The 19,791-nt window shown below is 33.9% G+C and overlaps 18 non-coding genes across 18 annotated transcripts; all 18 read left to right on the forward strand.

Annotated features, from left to right (window-relative positions):
- Nucleotides 1–432: 432 nt before the first annotated feature.
- Nucleotides 433–504, forward strand: TRNAG-UCC (transfer RNA glycine (anticodon UCC)). The gene has a single exon. It is a non-coding gene; the product is annotated as a tRNA-Gly (tRNA).
- Nucleotides 505–1,152: 648 nt separating this feature from the next.
- On the forward strand, nucleotides 1,153–1,224 carry TRNAG-UCC (transfer RNA glycine (anticodon UCC)). Its single transcript has one exon. It is a non-coding gene; the product is annotated as a tRNA-Gly (tRNA).
- A 648-nt stretch (nucleotides 1,225–1,872) lies between these two features.
- On the forward strand, nucleotides 1,873–1,944 carry TRNAG-UCC (transfer RNA glycine (anticodon UCC)). The gene has a single exon. It is a non-coding gene; the product is annotated as a tRNA-Gly (tRNA).
- Nucleotides 1,945–2,593: 649 nt separating this feature from the next.
- Nucleotides 2,594–2,665, forward strand: TRNAG-UCC (transfer RNA glycine (anticodon UCC)). The gene has a single exon. It is a non-coding gene; the product is annotated as a tRNA-Gly (tRNA).
- Nucleotides 2,666–3,314: 649 nt separating this feature from the next.
- TRNAG-UCC (transfer RNA glycine (anticodon UCC)) lies at nucleotides 3,315–3,386 on the forward strand. The gene has a single exon. It is a non-coding gene; the product is annotated as a tRNA-Gly (tRNA).
- A 648-nt stretch (nucleotides 3,387–4,034) lies between these two features.
- On the forward strand, nucleotides 4,035–4,106 carry TRNAG-UCC (transfer RNA glycine (anticodon UCC)). Its single transcript has one exon. It is a non-coding gene; the product is annotated as a tRNA-Gly (tRNA).
- A 648-nt stretch (nucleotides 4,107–4,754) lies between these two features.
- TRNAG-UCC (transfer RNA glycine (anticodon UCC)) lies at nucleotides 4,755–4,826 on the forward strand. The gene has a single exon. It is a non-coding gene; the product is annotated as a tRNA-Gly (tRNA).
- Nucleotides 4,827–5,474: 648 nt separating this feature from the next.
- On the forward strand, nucleotides 5,475–5,546 carry TRNAG-UCC (transfer RNA glycine (anticodon UCC)). The gene has a single exon. It is a non-coding gene; the product is annotated as a tRNA-Gly (tRNA).
- A 647-nt stretch (nucleotides 5,547–6,193) lies between these two features.
- On the forward strand, nucleotides 6,194–6,265 carry TRNAG-UCC (transfer RNA glycine (anticodon UCC)). The gene has a single exon. It is a non-coding gene; the product is annotated as a tRNA-Gly (tRNA).
- A 648-nt stretch (nucleotides 6,266–6,913) lies between these two features.
- On the forward strand, nucleotides 6,914–6,985 carry TRNAG-UCC (transfer RNA glycine (anticodon UCC)). Its single transcript has one exon. It is a non-coding gene; the product is annotated as a tRNA-Gly (tRNA).
- Nucleotides 6,986–7,633: 648 nt separating this feature from the next.
- On the forward strand, nucleotides 7,634–7,705 carry TRNAG-UCC (transfer RNA glycine (anticodon UCC)). Its single transcript has one exon. It is a non-coding gene; the product is annotated as a tRNA-Gly (tRNA).
- A 1,067-nt stretch (nucleotides 7,706–8,772) lies between these two features.
- Nucleotides 8,773–8,844, forward strand: TRNAG-UCC (transfer RNA glycine (anticodon UCC)). The gene has a single exon. It is a non-coding gene; the product is annotated as a tRNA-Gly (tRNA).
- Nucleotides 8,845–9,911: 1,067 nt separating this feature from the next.
- On the forward strand, nucleotides 9,912–9,983 carry TRNAG-UCC (transfer RNA glycine (anticodon UCC)). Its single transcript has one exon. It is a non-coding gene; the product is annotated as a tRNA-Gly (tRNA).
- A 1,486-nt stretch (nucleotides 9,984–11,469) lies between these two features.
- Nucleotides 11,470–11,541, forward strand: TRNAG-UCC (transfer RNA glycine (anticodon UCC)). The gene has a single exon. It is a non-coding gene; the product is annotated as a tRNA-Gly (tRNA).
- A 1,486-nt stretch (nucleotides 11,542–13,027) lies between these two features.
- On the forward strand, nucleotides 13,028–13,099 carry TRNAG-UCC (transfer RNA glycine (anticodon UCC)). The gene has a single exon. It is a non-coding gene; the product is annotated as a tRNA-Gly (tRNA).
- Nucleotides 13,100–14,585: 1,486 nt separating this feature from the next.
- TRNAG-UCC (transfer RNA glycine (anticodon UCC)) lies at nucleotides 14,586–14,657 on the forward strand. Its single transcript has one exon. It is a non-coding gene; the product is annotated as a tRNA-Gly (tRNA).
- A 1,067-nt stretch (nucleotides 14,658–15,724) lies between these two features.
- TRNAG-UCC (transfer RNA glycine (anticodon UCC)) lies at nucleotides 15,725–15,796 on the forward strand. The gene has a single exon. It is a non-coding gene; the product is annotated as a tRNA-Gly (tRNA).
- A 3,725-nt stretch (nucleotides 15,797–19,521) lies between these two features.
- TRNAG-UCC (transfer RNA glycine (anticodon UCC)) lies at nucleotides 19,522–19,593 on the forward strand. The gene has a single exon. It is a non-coding gene; the product is annotated as a tRNA-Gly (tRNA).
- The last annotated feature ends 198 nt before the right edge of the window (nucleotides 19,594–19,791 follow it).

Raw genomic sequence — 19,791 nt, forward strand, 5'->3', positions numbered from 1 at the left:
GGAATACACTGACCAAGAAATGCCCTTTCAACAAATGGGAAGCTTTGTTGGTATGTGTAGCACTTATGGGGTATGGACAGAGTCATGGCTTTGTCATTCACAGAATACTAGATTTATGGCATCTTAAAAATATCCAACTCTGAATAGTCTTATGTAAATTAGGCTATTAAATATATTTTCCTATTATCTGCTTTAACATTTGATTCAAATTCTCTTTTCCAAAAGTGCCAAAAAGTGGACTTCAGTTGACATCATGTTTATTTATTCATTTGCATTTTTAACCTAATTTGTGCATTGTATTAATATTTTCCATCATCAAAAGAAGTGCATTGCAGTCAATTAATGGATTAAGAGTGTAGAGCATTGAAATCATACAATCAGGTGTTGTGGCTTACAGATTTGACTAACAAATGCCCTTTTGAAAACCAGGAAGCGTTGGTGGTGTAGTGGTGAGCATAGCTGCCTTCCAAGCAGTTGACCCGGGTTCGATTCCTGGCCAACGCATAGTTTGTATTCAATTTTTAAGATCATAAACTCCTTAGAGAATTATTCTTGTTTTGAAGGAATTAGGAATACACTGACCAAGAAATGCCCTTTCAAAAAACGGGAAGCTTTGTTGGTATGTGTAGCACTGGCCAACGCATGATTTTTCTTGTGTATTCTTTTCATTTTTTAAGATCATAAGCTCCTTAGAGAATGTTTCTTGTTTTGAAGAAATCAGGAATACACTGACCAAGAAATGCCCTTTCAACAAATGGGAAGCTTTGTTGGTATGTGTAGCACTTATGGGGTATGGACAGAGTCATGGCTTTGTCATTCACAGAATACTAGATTTATGGCATCTTAAAAATATCCAACTCTAAATAGTCTTATGTAAATTAGGCTATTAAATATATTTTCCTATTATCTGCTTTAACATTTGATTCAAATTCTCTTTTCCAAAAGTGCCAAAAAGTGGACTTCAGTGTACATCATGTTTATTTATTCATTTGCATTTTTAACCTAATTTGTGCATTGTATTAATATTTTCCATAATCAAAAGAAGTGTATTGCAGTCAATTAATGGATTAATAGTGTAGTGCATTGAAATCATACAATCAGGTGTTGTGGCTTACAGATTTGACTAACAAATGCCCTTTTGAAAACCAGGAAGCGTTGGTGGTATAGTGGTGAGCATAGCTGCCTTCCAAGCAGTTGACCCGGGTTCGATTCCCGGCCAACGCATAGTTTGTATTCAATTTTTAAGATCATAAACTCCTTAGAGAATTATTCTTGTTTTGAAGGAATTAGGAATACACTGACCAAGAAATGCCCTTTCAAAAAACGGGAAGCTTTGTTGGTATGTGTAGCACTGGCCAACGCATGATTTTTCTTGTGTATTCTTTTCATTTTTTAAGATCATAAGCTCCTTAGAGAATGTTTCTTGTTTTGAAGAAATCAGGAATACACTGACCAAGAAATGCCCTTTCAACAAATGGGAAGCTTTCTTGATATGTGTAGCACTTATGGGGTATGGACAGAGTCATGGCTTTGTCATTCACAGAATACTAGATTTATGGCATCTTAAAAATATCCAACTCTAATTAGTCTTATGTAAATTAGGCTATTAACTATATTTTCCTATTATCTGTTTTAACATTTGATTCAAATTCTCTTTTCCAAAAGTGCCAAAAAGTGGACTTCAGTGGACATCATGTTTATTTATTCATTTGCATTTTTAACCTAATTTGTGCATTGTATTAATATTTTCCATCATCAAAAGAAGTGCATTGCAGTCAATTAATGGATTAACAGTGTAGAGCATTGAAATCATACAATCAGGTGTTGTGGCTTACAGATTTGACTAACAAATGCCCTTTTGAAAACTAGGAAGCGTTGGTGGTATAGTGGTGAGCATAGCTGCCTTCCAAGCAGTTGATCCGGGTTCGATTCCCGGCCAACGCATAGTTTGTATTCAATTTTTAAGATCATAAACTCCTTAGAGAATTATTCTTGTTTTGAAGGAATTAGGAATACACTGATCAAGAAATGCCCTTTCAAAAAACAGGAAGCTGTGTTGCTATGTGTAGCACTGGCCAACGCATGATTTTTCTTGTGTATTCTTTTCATTTTTTAAGATCATAAGCTCCTTAGAGAATGTTTCTTGTTTTGAAGAAATCAGGAATACACTGACCAAGAAATGCCCTTTCAACAAATGGGAAGCTTTGTTGGTATGTGTAGCACTTATGGGGTATGGACAGAGTCATGGCTTTGTCATTCACAGAATACTAGATTTATGGCATCTTAAAAATATCCAACTCTAAATAGTCTTATGTAAATTAGGCTATTAAATATATTTTCCTATTATCTGCTTTAACATTTGATTCAAATTCTCTTTTCCAAAAGTGCCAAAAAGTGGACTTCAGTGTACATCATGTTTATTTTATTCATTTGCATTTTTAACCTAATTTGTGCATTGTATTAATATTTTCCATCATCAAAAGAAGTGCATTGCAGTCAATTAATGGATTAACAGTGTAGAGCATTGAAATCATACAATCAGGTGTTGTGGCTTACAGATTTGACTAACAAATGCCCTTTTGAAAACCAGGAAGCGTTGTTGGTATAGTGGTGAGCATAGCTGCCTTCCAAGCAGTTGACCCGGGTTCGATTCCCGGCCAACGCATAGTTTGTATTCAATTTTTAAGATCATAAACTCCTTAGAGAATTATTCTTGTTTTGAAGGAATTAGGAATACACTGACCAAGAAATGCCCTTTCAAAAAACGGGAAGCTTTGTTGGTATGTGTAGCACTGGCCAACGCATGATTTTTCTTGTGTATTCTTTTCATTTTTTAAGATCATAAGCTCCTTAGAGAATGTTTCTTGTTTTGAAGAAATCAGGAATACACTGACCAAGAAATGCCCTTTCAACAAATGGGAAGCTTTCTTGGTATGTGTAGCACTTATGGGGTATGGACAGAGTCATGGCTTTGTCATTCACAGAATACTAGATTTATGGCATCTTAAAAATATCCAACTCTAAATAGTCTTATGTAAATTAGGCTATTAAATATATTTTCCTATTATCTGCTTTAACATTTGATTCAAATTCTCTTTTCCAAAAGTGCCAAAAAGTGGACTTCAGTGTACATCATGTTTATTTTATTCATTTGCATTTTTAACCTAATTTGTGCATTGTATTAATATTTTCCATCATCAAAAGAAGTGCATTGCAGTCAATTAATGGATTAACAGTGTAGAGCATTGAAATCATACAATCAGGTGTTGTGGCTTACAGATTTGACTAACAAATGCCCTTTTGAAAACCAGGAAGCGTTGTTGGTATAGTGGTGAGCATAGCTGCCTTCCAAGCAGTTGACCCGGGTTCGATTCCCGGCCAACGCATAGTTTGTATTCAATTTTTAAGATCATAAACTCCTTAGAGAATTATTCTTGTTTTGAAGGAATTAGGAATACACTGACCAAGAAATGCCCTTTCAAAAAACGGGAAGCTTTGTTGGTATGTGTAGCACTGGCCAACGCATGATTTTTCTTGTGTATTCTTTTCATTTTTTAAGATCATAAGCTCCTTAGAGAATGTTTCTTGTTTTGAAGAAATCAGGAATACACTGACCAAGAAATGCCCTTTCAACAAATGGGAAGCTTTGTTGGTATGTGTAGCACTTATGGGGTATGGACAGAGTCATGGCTTTGTCATTCACAGAATACTAGATTTATGGCATCTTAAAAATATCCAACTCTGAATAGTCTTATGTAAATTAGGCTATTAAATATATTTTCCTATTATCTGCTTTAACATTTGATTCAAATTCTCTTTTCCAAAAGTGCCAAAAAGTGGACTTCAGTTGACATCATGTTTATTTATTCATTTGCATTTTTAACCTAATTTGTGCATTGTATTAATATTTTCCATCATCAAAAGAAGTGCATTGCAGTCAATTAATGGATTAAGAGTGTAGAGCATTGAAATCATACAATCAGGTGTTGTGGCTTACAGATTTGACTAACAAATGCCCTTTTGAAAACCAGGAAGCGTTGGTGGTGTAGTGGTGAGCATAGCTGCCTTCCAAGCAGTTGACCCGGGTTCGATTCCTGGCCAACGCATAGTTTGTATTCAATTTTTAAGATCATAAACTCCTTAGAGAATTATTCTTGTTTTGAAGGAATTAGGAATACACTGACCAAGAAATGCCCTTTCAAAAAACGGGAAGCTTTGTTGGTATGTGTAGCACTGGCCAACGCATGATTTTTCTTGTGTATTCTTTTCATTTTTTAAGATCATAAGCTCCTTAGAGAATGTTTCTTGTTTTGAAGAAATCAGGAATACACTGACCAAGAAATGCCCTTTCAACAAATGGGAAGCTTTGTTGGTATGTGTAGCACTTATGGGGTATGGACAGAGTCATGGCTTTGTCATTCACAGAATACTAGATTTATGGCATCTTAAAAATATCCAACTCTAAATAGTCTTATGTAAATTAGGCTATTAAATATATTTTCCTATTATCTGCTTTAACATTTGATTCAAATTCTCTTTTCCAAAAGTGCCAAAAAGTGGACTTCAGTGTACATCATGTTTATTTATTCATTTGCATTTTTAACCTAATTTGTGCATTGTATTAATATTTTCCATAATCAAAAGAAGTGTATTGCAGTCAATTAATGGATTAATAGTGTAGTGCATTGAAATCATACAATCAGGTGTTGTGGCTTACAGATTTGACTAACAAATGCCCTTTTGAAAACCAGGAAGCGTTGGTGGTATAGTGGTGAGCATAGCTGCCTTCCAAGCAGTTGACCCGGGTTCGATTCCCGGCCAACGCATAGTTTGTATTCAATTTTTAAGATCATAAACTCCTTAGAGAATTATTCTTGTTTTGAAGGAATTAGGAATACACTGACCAAGAAATGCCCTTTCAAAAAACGGGAAGCTTTGTTGGTATGTGTAGCACTGGCCAACGCATGATTTTTCTTGTGTATTCTTTTCATTTTTTAAGATCATAAGCTCCTTAGAGAATGTTTCTTGTTTTGAAGAAATCAGGAATACACTGACCAAGAAATGCCCTTTCAACAAATGGGAAGCTTTCTTGATATGTGTAGCACTTATGGGGTATGGACAGAGTCATGGCTTTGTCATTCACAGAATACTAGATTTATGGCATCTTAAAAATATCCAACTCTAATTAGTCTTATGTAAATTAGGCTATTAACTATATTTTCCTATTATCTGTTTTAACATTTGATTCAAATTCTCTTTTCCAAAAGTGCCAAAAAGTGGACTTCAGTGGACATCATGTTTATTTATTCATTTGCATTTTTAACCTAATTTGTGCATTGTATTAATATTTTCCATCATCAAAAGAAGTGCATTGCAGTCAATTAATGGATTAACAGTGTAGAGCATTGAAATCATACAATCAGGTGTTGTGGCTTACAGATTTGACTAACAAATGCCCTTTTGAAAACTAGGAAGCGTTGGTGGTATAGTGGTGAGCATAGCTGCCTTCCAAGCAGTTGATCCGGGTTCGATTCCCGGCCAACGCATAGTTTGTATTCAATTTTTAAGATCATAAACTCCTTAGAGAATTATTCTTGTTTTGAAGGAATTAGGAATACACTGATCAAGAAATGCCCTTTCAAAAAACAGGAAGCTGTGTTGCTATGTGTAGCACTGGCCAACGCATGATTTTTCTTGTGTATTCTTTTCATTTTTTAAGATCATAAGCTCCTTAGAGAATGTTTCTTGTTTTGAAGAAATCAGGAATACACTGACCAAGAAATGCCCTTTCAACAAATGGGAAGCTTTGTTGGTATGTGTAGCACTTATGGGATATGGACAGAGTCATGGCTTTGTCATTCAGAGAATACTAGATTTATGGCATCTTAAAAATATCCAGCTCTGAATAGTCTTATGTAAATTAGGCTATTAAATATATTTTCCTATTATCTGCTTTAGCATGTGATTCAAATTCTCTTTTCAAAAAGTGCCAAAAAGTGGACTTCAGTGGACATCATGTTTATTTATTCATTTGCATTTTTAACCTAATTTGTGCATTGTATTAATATTTTCCATCATCAAAAGAAGTGCATTGCAGTCAATTAATGGATTAACAGTGTAGAGCATTGAAATCATACAATCAGGTGTTGTGGCTTACAGATTTGACTAACAAATGCCCTTTGAAAACCAGGAAGCGTTGGTGGTATAGTGGTGAGCATAGCTGCCTTCCAAGCAGTTGACCCGGGTTCGATTCCTGGCCAACGCATAGTTTGTATTCAATTTTTAAGATCATAAACTCCTTAGAGAATTATTCTTGTTTTGAAGGAATTAGGAATACACTGACCAAGAAATGCCCTTTCAAAAAACGGGAAGCTTTGTTGGTATGTGTAGCACTGGCCAACGCATGATTTTTCTTGTGTATTCTTTTCATTTTTTAAGATCATAAGCTCCTTAGAGAATGTTTCTTGTTTTGAAGAAATCAGGAATACACTGACCAAGAAATGCCCTTTCAACAAATGGGAAGCTTTGTTGGTATGTGTAGCACTTATGGGGTATGGACAGAGTCATGGCTTTGTCATTCACAGAATACTAGATTTATGGCATCTTAAAAATATCCAACTCTAAATAGTCTTATGTAAATTAGGCTATTAAATATATTTTCCTATTATCTGCTTTAACATTTGATTCAAATTCTCTTTTCCAAAAGTGCCAAAAAGTGGACTTCAGTGTACATCATGTTTATTTATTCATTTGCATTTTTAACCTAATTTGTGCATTGTATTAATATTTTCCATAATCAAAAGAAGTGTATTGCAGTCAATTAATGGATTAACAGTGTAGTGCATTGAAATCATACAATCAGGTGTTGTGGCTTACAGATTTGACTAACAAATGCCCTTTTGAAAACCAGGAAGCTTTGGTGGTATAGTGGTGAGCATAGCTGCCTTCCAAGCAGTTGACCCGGGTTCGATTCCCGGCCAACGCATAGTTTGTATTCAATTTTTAAGATCATAAACTCCTTAGAGAATTATTCTTGTTTTGAAGGAATTAGGAATACACTGACCAAGAAATGCCCTTTCAAAAAACGGGAAGCTTTGTTGGTATGTGTAGCACTGGCCAACGCATGATTTTTCTTGTGTATTCTTTTCATTTTTTAAGATCATAAGCTCCTTAGAGAATGTTTCTTGTTTTGAAGAAATCAGGAATACACTGACCAAGAAATGCCCTTTCAACAAATGGGAAGCTTTCTTGGTATGTGTAGCACTTATGGGGTATGGACAGAGTCATGGCTTTGTCATTCACAGAATACTAGATTTATGGCATCTTAAAAATATCCAACTCTAATTAGTCTTATGTAAATTAGGCTATTAACTATATTTTCCTATTATCTGTTTTAACATTTGATTCAAATTCTCTTTTCCAAAAGTGCCAAAAAGTGGACTTCAGTGGACATCATGTTTATTTATTCATTTGCATTTTTAACCTAATTTGTGCATTGTATTAATATTTTCCATCATCAAAAGAAGTGCATTGCAGTCAATTAATGGATTAACAGTGTAGAGCATTGAAATCATACAATCAGGTGTTGTGGCTTACAGATTTGACTAACAAATGCCCTTTTGAAAACCAGGAAGCGTTGGTGGTATAGTGGTGAGCATAGCTGCCTTCCAAGCAGTTGACCTGGGTTCGATTCCCGGCCAACGCATAGTTTGTATTCAATTTTTAAGATCATAAACTCCTTAGAGAATTATTCTTGTTTTGAAGGAATTAGGAATACACTGATCAAGAAATGCCCTTTCAAAAAACAGGAAGCTGTGTTGCTATGTGTAGCACTGGCCAACGCATGATTTTTCTTGTGTATTCTTTTCATTTTTTAAGATCATAAGCTCCTTAGAGAATGTTTCTTGTTTTGAAGAAATCAGGAATACACTGACCAAGAAATGCCCTTTCAACAAATGGGAAGCTTTGTTGGTATGTGTAGCACTTATGGGATATGGACAGAGTCATGGCTTTGTCATTCAGAGAATACTAGATTTATGGCATCTTAAAAATATCCAGCTCTGAATAGTCTTATGTAAATTAGGCTATTAAATATATTTTCCTATTATCTGCTTTAGCATGTGATTCAAATTCTCTTTTCAAAAAGTGCCAAAAAGTGGACTTCAGTGGACATCATGTTTATTTATTCATTTACATTTTAAACCTATTTTGTGCATTGTATTAATATTTTCCATCATCAAAAGAAGTGCATTGCAGTCAATTACTGGATTAACAGTGTATTCTTTTCATTTTTTAAGATCATAAGCTCCTTAGAGAATGTTTCTTGTTTTGAAGAAATCAGGAATACACTGACCAAGAAATGCCCTTTCAACAAATGGGAAGCTTTCTTGGTATGTGTAGCACTTATGGGGTATGGACAGAGTCATGGCTTTGTCATTCACAGAATACTAGATTTATGGCATCTTAAAAATATCCAACTCTAATTAGTCTTATGTAAATTAGGCTATTAACTATATTTTCCTATTATCTGTTTTAACATTTGATTCAAATTCTCTTTTCCAAAAGTGCCAAAAAGTGGACTTCAGTGGACATCATGTTTATTTATTCATTTGCATTTTTAACCTAATTTGTGCATTGTATTAATATTTTCCATCATCAAAAGAAGTGCATTGCAGTCAATTAATGGATTAACAGTGTAGAGCATTGAAATCATACAATCAGGTGTTGTGGCTTACAGATTTGACTAACAAATGCCCTTTTGAAAACCAGGAAGCGTTGGTGGTATAGTGGTGAGCATAGCTGCCTTCCAAGCAGTTGACCCGGGTTCGATTCCCGGCCAACGCATAGTTTGTATTCAATTTTTAAGATCATAAACTCCTTAGAGAATTATTCTTGTTTTGAAGGAATTAGGAATACACTGATCAAGAAATGCCCTTTCAAAAAACAGGAAGCTGTGTTGCTATGTGTAGCACTGGCCAACGCATGATTTTTCTTGTGTATTCTTTTCATTTTTTAAGATCATAAGCTCCTTAGAGAATGTTTCTTGTTTTGAAGAAATCAGGAATACACTGACCAAGAAATGCCCTTTCAACAAATGGGAAGCTTTGTTGGTATGTGTAGCACTTATGGGATATGGACAGAGTCATGGCTTTGTCATTCAGAGAATACTAGATTTATGGCATCTTAAAAATATCCAGCTCTGAATAGTCTTATGTAAATTAGGCTATTAAATATATTTTCCTATTATCTGCTTTAGCATGTGATTCAAATTCTCTTTTCAAAAAGTGCCAAAAAGTGGACTTCAGTGGACATCATGTTTATTTATTCATTTACATTTTAAACCTATTTTGTGCATTGTATTAATATTTTCCATCATCAAAAGAAGTGCATTGCAGTCAATTACTGGATTAACAGTGTATTCTTTTCATTTTTTAAGATCATAAGCTCCTTAGAGAATGTTTCTTGTTTTGAAGAAATCAGGAATACACTGACCAAGAAATGCCCTTTCAACAAATGGGAAGCTTTCTTGGTATGTGTAGCACTTATGGGGTATGGACAGAGTCATGGCTTTGTCATTCACAGAATACTAGATTTATGGCATCTTAAAAATATCCAACTCTAATTAGTCTTATGTAAATTAGGCTATTAACTATATTTTCCTATTATCTGTTTTAACATTTGATTCAAATTCTCTTTTCCAAAAGTGCCAAAAAGTGGACTTCAGTGGACATCATGTTTATTTATTCATTTGCATTTTTAACCTAATTTGTGCATTGTATTAATATTTTCCATCATCAAAAGAAGTGCATTGCAGTCAATTAATGGATTAACAGTGTAGAGCATTGAAATCATACAATCAGGTGTTGTGGCTTACAGATTTGACTAACAAATGCCCTTTTGAAAACCAGGAAGCGTTGGTGGTATAGTGGTGAGCATAGCTGCCTTCCAAGCAGTTGACCTGGGTTCGATTCCCGGCCAACGCATAGTTTGTATTCAATTTTTAAGATCATAAACTCCTTAGAGAATTATTCTTGTTTTGAAGGAATTAGGAATACACTGACCAAGAAATGCCCTTTCAAAAAACGGGAAGCTTTGTTGGTATGTGTAGCACTGGCCAACGCATGATTTTTCTTGTGTATTCTTTTCATTTTTTAAGATCATAAGCTCCTTAGAGAATGTTTCTTGTTTTGAAGAAATCAGGAATACACTGAAAAAGAAATGCCCTTTCAACAAATGGGAAGCTTTGTTGGTATGTGTTGCACTTATGGGATATGGACAGAGTCATGGCTTTGTCATTCAGAGAATACTAGATTTATGGCATCTTAAAAATATTCAGCTCTGAATAGTCTTATGTAAATTAGGCTATTAAATATATTTTCCTATTATCTGCTTTAGCATGTGATTCAAATTCTCTTTTCCAAAAGTGCCAAAAAGTGGACTTCAGTGGACATCATGTTTATTTATTCATTTACATTTTAAACCTATTTTGTGCATTGTATTAATATTTTCCATCATCAAAAGAAGTGCATTGCAGTCAATTACTGGATTAACAGTGTATTCTTTTCATTTTTTAAGATCATAAGCTCCTTAGAGAATGTTTCTTGTTTTGAAGAAATCAGGAATACACTGACCAAGAAATGCCCTTTCAACAAATGGGAAGCTTTCTTGGTATGTGTAGCACTTATGGGGTATGGACAGAGTCATGGCTTTGTCATTCACAGAATACTAGATTTATGGCATCTTAAAAATATCCAGCTCTGAATAGTCTTATGTAAATTAGGCTATTAAATATATTTTCCTATTATCTGCTTTAGCATGTGATTCAAATTCTCTTTTCAAAAAGTGCCAAAAAGTGGACTTCAGTGGACATCATGTTTATTTATTCATTTACATTTTAAACCTATTTTGTGCATTGTATTAATATTTTCCATCATCAAAAGAAGTGCATTGCAGTCAATTACTGGATTAACAGTGTATTCTTTTCATTTTTTAAGATCATAAGCTCCTTAGAGAATGTTTCTTGTTTTGAAGAAATCAGGAATACACTGACCAAGAAATGCCCTTTCAACAAATGGGAAGCTTTCTTGGTATGTGTAGCACTTATGGGGTATGGACAGAGTCATGGCTTTGTCATTCACAGAATACTAGATTTATGGCATCTTAAAAATATCCAACTCTAATTAGTCTTATGTAAATTAGGCTATTAACTATATTTTCCTATTATCTGTTTTAACATTTGATTCAAATTCTCTTTTCCAAAAGTGCCAAAAAGTGGACTTCAGTGGACATCATGTTTATTTATTCATTTGCATTTTTAACCTAATTTGTGCATTGTATTAATATTTTCCATCATCAAAAGAAGTGCATTGCAGTCAATTAATGGATTAACAGTGTAGAGCATTGAAATCATACAATCAGGTGTTGTGGCTTACAGATTTGACTAACAAATGCCCTTTTGAAAACCAGGAAGCGTTGGTGGTATAGTGGTGAGCATAGCTGCCTTCCAAGCAGTTGATCCGGGTTCGATTCCCGGCCAACGCATAGTTTGTATTCAATTTTTAAGATCATAAACTCCTTAGAGAATTATTCTTGTTTTGAAGGAATTAGGAATACACTGACCAAGAAATGCCCTTTCAAAAAACGGGAAGCTTTGTTGGTATGTGTAGCACTGGCCAACGCATGATTTTTCTTGTGTATTCTTTTCATTTTTTAAGATCATAAGCTCCTTAGAGAATGTTTCTTGTTTTGAAGAAATCAGGAATACACTGAAAAAGAAATGCCCTTTCAACAAATGGGAAGCTTTGTTGGTATGTGTTGCACTTATGGGATATGGACAGAGTCATGGCTTTGTCATTCAGAGAATACTAGATTTATGGCATCTTAAAAATATTCAGCTCTGAATAGTCTTATGTAAATTAGGCTATTAAATATATTTTCCTATTATCTGCTTTAGCATGTGATTCAAATTCTCTTTTCCAAAAGTGCCAAAAAGTGGACTTCAGTGGACATCATGTTTATTTATTCATTTACATTTTAAACCTATTTTGTGCATTGTATTAATATTTTCCATCATCAAAAGAAGTGCATTGCAGTCAATTACTGGATTAACAGTGTATTCTTTTCATTTTTTAAGATCATAAGCTCCTTAGAGAATGTTTCTTGTTTTGAAGAAATCAGGAATACACTGACCAAGAAATGCCCTTTCAACAAATGGGAAGCTTTCTTGGTATGTGTAGCACTTATGGGGTATGGACAGAGTCATGGCTTTGTCATTCACAGAATACTAGATTTATGGCATCTTAAAAATATCCAGCTCTGAATAGTCTTATGTAAATTAGGCTATTAAATATATTTTCCTATTATCTGCTTTAGCATGTGATTCAAATTCTCTTTTCAAAAAGTGCCAAAAAGTGGACTTCAGTGGACATCATGTTTATTTATTCATTTACATTTTAAACCTATTTTGTGCATTGTATTAATATTTTCCATCATCAAAAGAAGTGCATTGCAGTCAATTACTGGATTAACAGTGTATTCTTTTCATTTTTTAAGATCATAAGCTCCTTAGAGAATGTTTCTTGTTTTGAAGAAATCAGGAATACACTGACCAAGAAATGCCCTTTCAACAAATGGGAAGCTTTCTTGGTATGTGTAGCACTTATGGGGTATGGACAGAGTCATGGCTTTGTCATTCACAGAATACTAGATTTATGGCATCTTAAAAATATCCAACTCTAATTAGTCTTATGTAAATTAGGCTATTAACTATATTTTCCTATTATCTGTTTTAACATTTGATTCAAATTCTCTTTTCCAAAAGTGCCAAAAAGTGGACTTCAGTGGACATCATGTTTATTTATTCATTTGCATTTTTAACCTAATTTGTGCATTGTATTAATATTTTCCATCATCAAAAGAAGTGCATTGCAGTCAATTAATGGATTAACAGTGTAGAGCATTGAAATCATACAATCAGGTGTTGTGGCTTACAGATTTGACTAACAAATGCCCTTTTGAAAACCAGGAAGCGTTGGTGGTATAGTGGTGAGCATAGCTGCCTTCCAAGCAGTTGATCCGGGTTCGATTCCCGGCCAACGCATAGTTTGTATTCAATTTTTAAGATCATAAACTCCTTAGAGAATTATTCTTGTTTTGAAGGAATTAGGAATACACTGACCAAGAAATGCCCTTTCAAAAAACGGGAAGCTTTGTTGGTATGTGTAGCACTGGCCAACGCATGATTTTTCTTGTGTATTCTTTTCATTTTTTAAGATCATAAGCTCCTTAGAGAATGTTTCTTGTTTTGAAGAAATCAGGAATACACTGAAAAAGAAATGCCCTTTCAACAAATGGGAAGCTTTGTTGGTATGTGTTGCACTTATGGGATATGGACAGAGTCATGGCTTTGTCATTCAGAGAATACTAGATTTATGGCATCTTAAAAATATTCAGCTCTGAATAGTCTTATGTAAATTAGGCTATTAAATATATTTTCCTATTATCTGCTTTAGCATGTGATTCAAATTCTCTTTTCCAAAAGTGCCAAAAAGTGGACTTCAGTGGACATCATGTTTATTTATTCATTTACATTTTAAACCTATTTTGTGCATTGTATTAATATTTTCCATCATCAAAAGAAGTGCATTGCAGTCAATTACTGGATTAACAGTGTATTCTTTTCATTTTTTAAGATCATAAGCTCCTTAGAGAATGTTTCTTGTTTTGAAGAAATCAGGAATACACTGACCAAGAAATGCCCTTTCAACAAATGGGAAGCTTTGTTGGTATGTGTAGCACTTATGGGGTATGGACAGAGTCATGGCTTTGTCATTCACAGAATACTAGATTTATGGCATCTTAAAAATATCCAGCTCTGAATAGTCTTATGTAAATTAGGCTATTAAATATATTTTCCTATTATCTGCTTTAGCATGTGATTCAAATTCTCTTTTCAAAAAGTGCCAAAAAGTGGACTTCAGTGGACATCATGTTTATTTATTCATTTACATTTTAAACCTATTTTGTGCATTGTATTAATATTTTCCATCATCAAAAGAAGTGCATTGCAGTCAATTACTGGATTAACAGTGTATTCTTTTCATTTTTTAAGATCATAAGCTCCTTAGAGAATGTTTCTTGTTTTGAAGAAATCAGGAATACACTGACCAAGAAATGCCCTTTCAACAAATGGGAAGCTTTCTTGGTATGTGTAGCACTTATGGGGTATGGACAGAGTCATGGCTTTGTCATTCACAGAATACTAGATTTATGGCATCTTAAAAATATCCAACTCTAATTAGTCTTATGTAAATTAGGCTATTAACTATATTTTCCTATTATCTGTTTTAACATTTGATTCAAATTCTCTTTTCCAAAAGTGCCAAAAAGTGGACTTCAGTGGACATCATGTTTATTTATTCATTTGCATTTTTAACCTAATTTGTGCATTGTATTAATATTTTCCATCATCAAAAGAAGTGCATTGCAGTCAATTAATGGATTAACAGTGTAGAGCATTGAAATCATACAATCAGGTGTTGTGGCTTACAGATTTGACTAACAAATGCCCTTTTGAAAACCAGGAAGCGTTGGTGGTATAGTGGTGAGCATAGCTGCCTTCCAAGCAGTTGACCTGGGTTCGATTCCCGGCCAACGCATAGTTTGTATTCAATTTTTAAGATCATAAACTCCTTAGAGAATTATTCTTGTTTTGAAGGAATTAGGAATACACTGACCAAGAAATGCCCTTTCAAAAAACGGGAAGCTTTGTTGGTATGTGTAGCACTGGCCAACGCATGATTTTTCTTGTGTATTCTTTTCATTTTTTAAGATCATAAGCTCCTTAGAGAATGTTTCTTGTTTTGAAGAAATCAGGAATACACTGAAAAAGAAATGCCCTTTCAACAAATGGGAAGCTTTGTTGGTATGTGTTGCACTTATGGGATATGGACAGAGTCATGGCTTTGTCATTCAGAGAATACTAGATTTATGGCATCTTAAAAATATTCAGCTCTGAATAGTCTTATGTAAATTAGGCTATTAAATATATTTTCCTATTATCTGCTTTAGCATGTGATTCAAATTCTCTTTTCCAAAAGTGCCAAAAAGTGGACTTCAGTGGACATCATGTTTATTTATTCATTTACATTTTAAACCTATTTTGTGCATTGTATTAATATTTTCCATCATCAAAAGAAGTGCATTGCAGTCAATTACTGGATTAACAGTGTATTCTTTTCATTTTTTAAGATCATAAGCTCCTTAGAGAATGTTTCTTGTTTTGAAGAAATCAGGAATACACTGACCAAGAAATGCCCTTTCAACAAATGGGAAGCTTTCTTGGTATGTGTAGCACTTATGGGGTATGGACAGAGTCATGGCTTTGTCATTCACAGAATACTAGATTTATGGCATCTTAAAAATATCCAACTCTAAATAGTCTTATGTAAATTAGGCTATTAAATATATTTTCCTATTATCTGCTTTAACATTTGATTCAAATTCTCTTTTCCAAAAGTGCCAAAAAGTGGACTTCAGTGGACATCATGTTTATTTATTCATTTGCATTTTTAACCTAATTTGTGCATTGTATTAATATTTTCCATCATCAAAAGAAGTGCATTGCAGTCAATTAATGGATTAACAGTGTAGAGCATTGAAATCATACAATCAGGTGTTGTGGCTTACAGATTTGACTAACAAATGCCCTTTTGAAAACCAGGAAGCGTTGGTGGTATAGTGGTGAGCATAGCTGCCTTCCAAGCAGTTGATCCGGGTTCGATTCCCGGCCAACGCATAGTTTGTATTCAATTTTTAAGATCATAAACTCCTTAGAGAATTATTCTTGTTTTGAAGGAATTAGGAATACACTGATCAAGAAATGCCCTTTCAAAAAACAGGAAGCTGTGTTGCTATGTGTAGCACTGGCCAACGCATGATTTTTCTTGTGTATTCTTTTCATTTTTTAAGATCATAAGCTCCTTAGAGAATGTTTCTTGTTTTGAAGAAATCAGGAATACACTGACCAAGAAATGCCCTTTCAACAAATGGGAAGCTTTGTTGGTATGTGTAGCACTTATGGGATATGGACAGAGTCATGGCTTTGTCATTCAGAGAATACTAGATTTATGGCATCTTAAAAATATCCAGCTCTGAATAGTCTTATGTAAATTAGGCTATTAAATATATTTTCCTATTATCTGCTTTAGCATGTGATTCAAATTCTCTTTTCAAAAAGTGCCAAAAAGTGGACTTCAGTGGACATCATGTTTATTTATTCATTTACATTTTAAACCTATTTTGTGCATTGTATTAATATTTTCCATCATCAAAAGAAGTGCATTGCAGTCAATTACTGGATTAACAGTGTATTCTTTTCATTTTTTAAGATCATAAGCTCCTTAGAGAATGTTTCTTGTTTTGAAGAAATCAGGAATACACTGACCAAGAAATGCCCTTTCAACAAATGGGAAGCTTTCTTGGTATGTGTAGCACTTATGGGGTATGGACAGAGTCATGGCTTTGTCATTCACAGAATACTAGATTTATGGCATCTTAAAAATATCCAACTCTAATTAGTCTTATGTAAATTAGGCTATTAACTATATTTTCGTATTATCTGTTTTAACATTTGATTCAAATTCTCTTTTCCAAAAGTGCCAAAAAGTGGACTTCAGTGGACATCATGTTTATTTATTCATTTACATTTTAAACCTATTTTGTGCATTGTATTAATATTTTCCATCATCAAAAGAAGTGCATTGCAGTCAATTACTGGATTAACAGTGTATTCTTTTCATTTTTTAAGATCATAAGCTCCTTAGAGAATGTTTCTTGTTTTGAAGAAATCAGGAATACACTGACCAAGAAATGCCCTTTCAACAAATGGGAAGCTTTCTTGGTATGTGTAGCACTTATGGGGTATGGACAGAGTCATGGCTTTGTCATTCACAGAATACTAGATTTATGGCATCTTAAAAATATCCAACTCTAAATAGTCTTATGTAAATTAGGCTATTAAATATATTTTCCTATTATCTGCTTTAACATTTGATTCAAATTCTCTTTTCCAAAAGTGCCAAAAAGTGGACTTCAGTGGACATCATGTTTATTTATTCATTTGCATTTTTAACCTAATTTGTGCATTGTATTAATATTTTCCATCATCAAAAGAAGTGCATTGCAGTCAATTAATGGATTAACAGTGTAGAGCATTGAAATCATACAATCAGGTGTTGTGGCTTACAGATTTGACTAACAAATGCCCTTTTGAAAACCAGGAAGTGTTGGTGGTATAGTGGTGCCTTCCAAGCAGTTGATCCGGGTTCGATTCCCGGCCAACGCATAGTTTGTATTCAATTTTTAAGATCATAAACTCCTTAGAGAATTATTCTTGTTTTGAAGGAATTAGGAATACACTGATCAAGAAATGCCCTTTCAAAAAACAGGAAGCTGTGTTGCTATGTGTAGCACTGGCCAACGCATGATTTTTCTTGTGTATTCTTTTCATTTTTTAAGATCATAAGCTCCTTAGAGAATGTTTCTTGTTTTGAAGAAATCAGGAATACACTGACCAAGAAATGCCCTTTCAACAAATGGGAAGCTTTGTTGGTATGTGTAGCACTTATGGGATATGGACAGAGTCATGGCTTTGTCATTCAGAGAATACTAGATTTATGGCATCTTAAAAATATCCAGCTCTGAATAGTCTTATGTAAATTAGGCTATTAAATATATTTTCCTATTATCTGCTTTAGCATGTGATTCAAATTCTCTTTTCAAAAAGTGCCAAAAAGTGGACTTCAGTGGACATCATGTTTATTTATTCATTTACATTTTAAACCTATTTTGTGCATTGTATTAATATTTTCCATCATCAAAAGAAGTGCATTGCAGTCAATTACTGGATTAACAGTGTATTCTTTTCATTTTTTAAGATCATAAGCTCCTTAGAGAATGTTTCTTGTTTTGAAGAAATCAGGAATACACTGACCAAGAAATGCCCTTTCAACAAATGGGAAGCTTTCTTGGTATGTGTAGCACTTATGGGGTATGGACAGAGTCATGGCTTTGTCATTCACAGAATACTAGATTTATGGCATCTTAAAAATATCCAACTCTAATTAGTCTTATGTAAATTAGGCTATTAACTATATTTTCCTATTATCTGTTTTAACATTTGATTCAAATTCTCTTTTCCAAAAGTGCCAAAAAGTGGACTTCAGTGGACATCATGTTTATTTATTCATTTGCATTTTTAACCTAATTTGTGCATTGTATTAATATTTTCCATCATCAAAAGAAGTGCATTGCAGTCAATTAATGGATTAACAGTGTAGAGCATTGAAATCATACAATCAGGTGTTGTGGCTTACAGATTTGACTAACAAATGCCCTTTTGAAAACCTGGGAAGCATTGGTGGTATAGTGGTGAGCATAGCTGCCTTCCAAGCAGTTGACCTGGGTTCGATTCCCGGCCAACGCATAGTTTGTATTCAATTCTTGTTTTGAAGGAATTAGGAATACACTGACCAAGAAATGCCCTTTCAAAAAACGGGAAGCTTTGTTGGTATGTGTAGCACTGGCCAACGCATGATTTTTCTTGTGTATTCTTTTCATTTTTTAAGATCATAAGCTCCTTAGAGAATGTTTCTTGTTTTGAAGAAATCAGGAATACACTGAAAAAGAAATGCCCTTTCAACAAATGGGAAGCTTTGTTGGTATGTGTTGCACTTATGGGATATGGACAGAGTCATGGCTTTGGCATTCAGAGAATACTAGATTTATGGCATCTTAAAAATATCCAGCTCTGAATAGTCTTATGTAAATTAGGCTATTAAATATATTTTCCTATTATCTGCTTTAGCATGTGATTCAAATTCTCTTTTCCAAAAGTACCAAAAAGTGGACTTCAGTGGACATCATGTTTATTTATTCATTTACATTTTAAACCTATTTTGTGCATTGTATTAATATTTTCCATCATCAAAAGAAGTTCATTGCAGTCAATTACTGGATTAACAGTGTATTCTTTTCATTTTTTAAGATCATAAGCTCCTTAGAGAATGTTTCTTGTTTTGAAGAAATCAGGAATACACTGACCAAGAAATGCCCTTTCAACAAATGGGAAGCTTTCTTGGTATGTGTAGCACTTATGGGGTATGGACAGAGTCATGGCTTTGTCATTCACAGAATACTAGATTTATGGCATCTTAAAAATATCCAACTCTAAATAGTCTTATGTAAATTAGGCTATTAAATATATTTTCCTATTATCTGCTTTAACATGTGATTCAAATTCTCTTTTCCAAAAGTGCCAAAAAGTGGACTTCAGTGGACATCATGTTTATTTATTCATTTACATTTTAAACCTAATTTGTGCATTGTATTAATATTTTCCATCATCAAAAGAAGTGCATTGCAGTCAATTAATGGATTAACAGTGTAGAGCATTGAAATCATACAATCAGGTGTTGTGGCTTACAGATTTGACTAACAAATGCCCTTTCGAAAAACCAGGAAGCGTTGGTGGTATAATGGTGAGCATAGCTGCCTTCCAAGCAGTTGACCCAGGTTCGATTCCTGGCCAACGCTGGGAAAATTGATCTCAATTTTTAAGATCATAAACTCCTTAGAGAATTATTCTTGTTTTGAAGGAATTAGGAATACACTGACCAAGAAATGCCCTTTCAAAAAACGGGAAGCTTTGTTGGTATGTGTAGCACTGGCCAACGCATGATTTTTCTTGTGTATTCTTTTCATTTTTTAAGATCATAAGCTCCTTAGAGAATG

The sequence above is a fragment of the Taudactylus pleione genome, unplaced genomic scaffold, assembly GCF_031769625.1.
Source record: "Taudactylus pleione unplaced genomic scaffold, aTauple2 ptg000467l, whole genome shotgun sequence".
Lineage (NCBI taxonomy): Eukaryota > Metazoa > Chordata > Amphibia > Anura > Myobatrachidae > Taudactylus > Taudactylus pleione.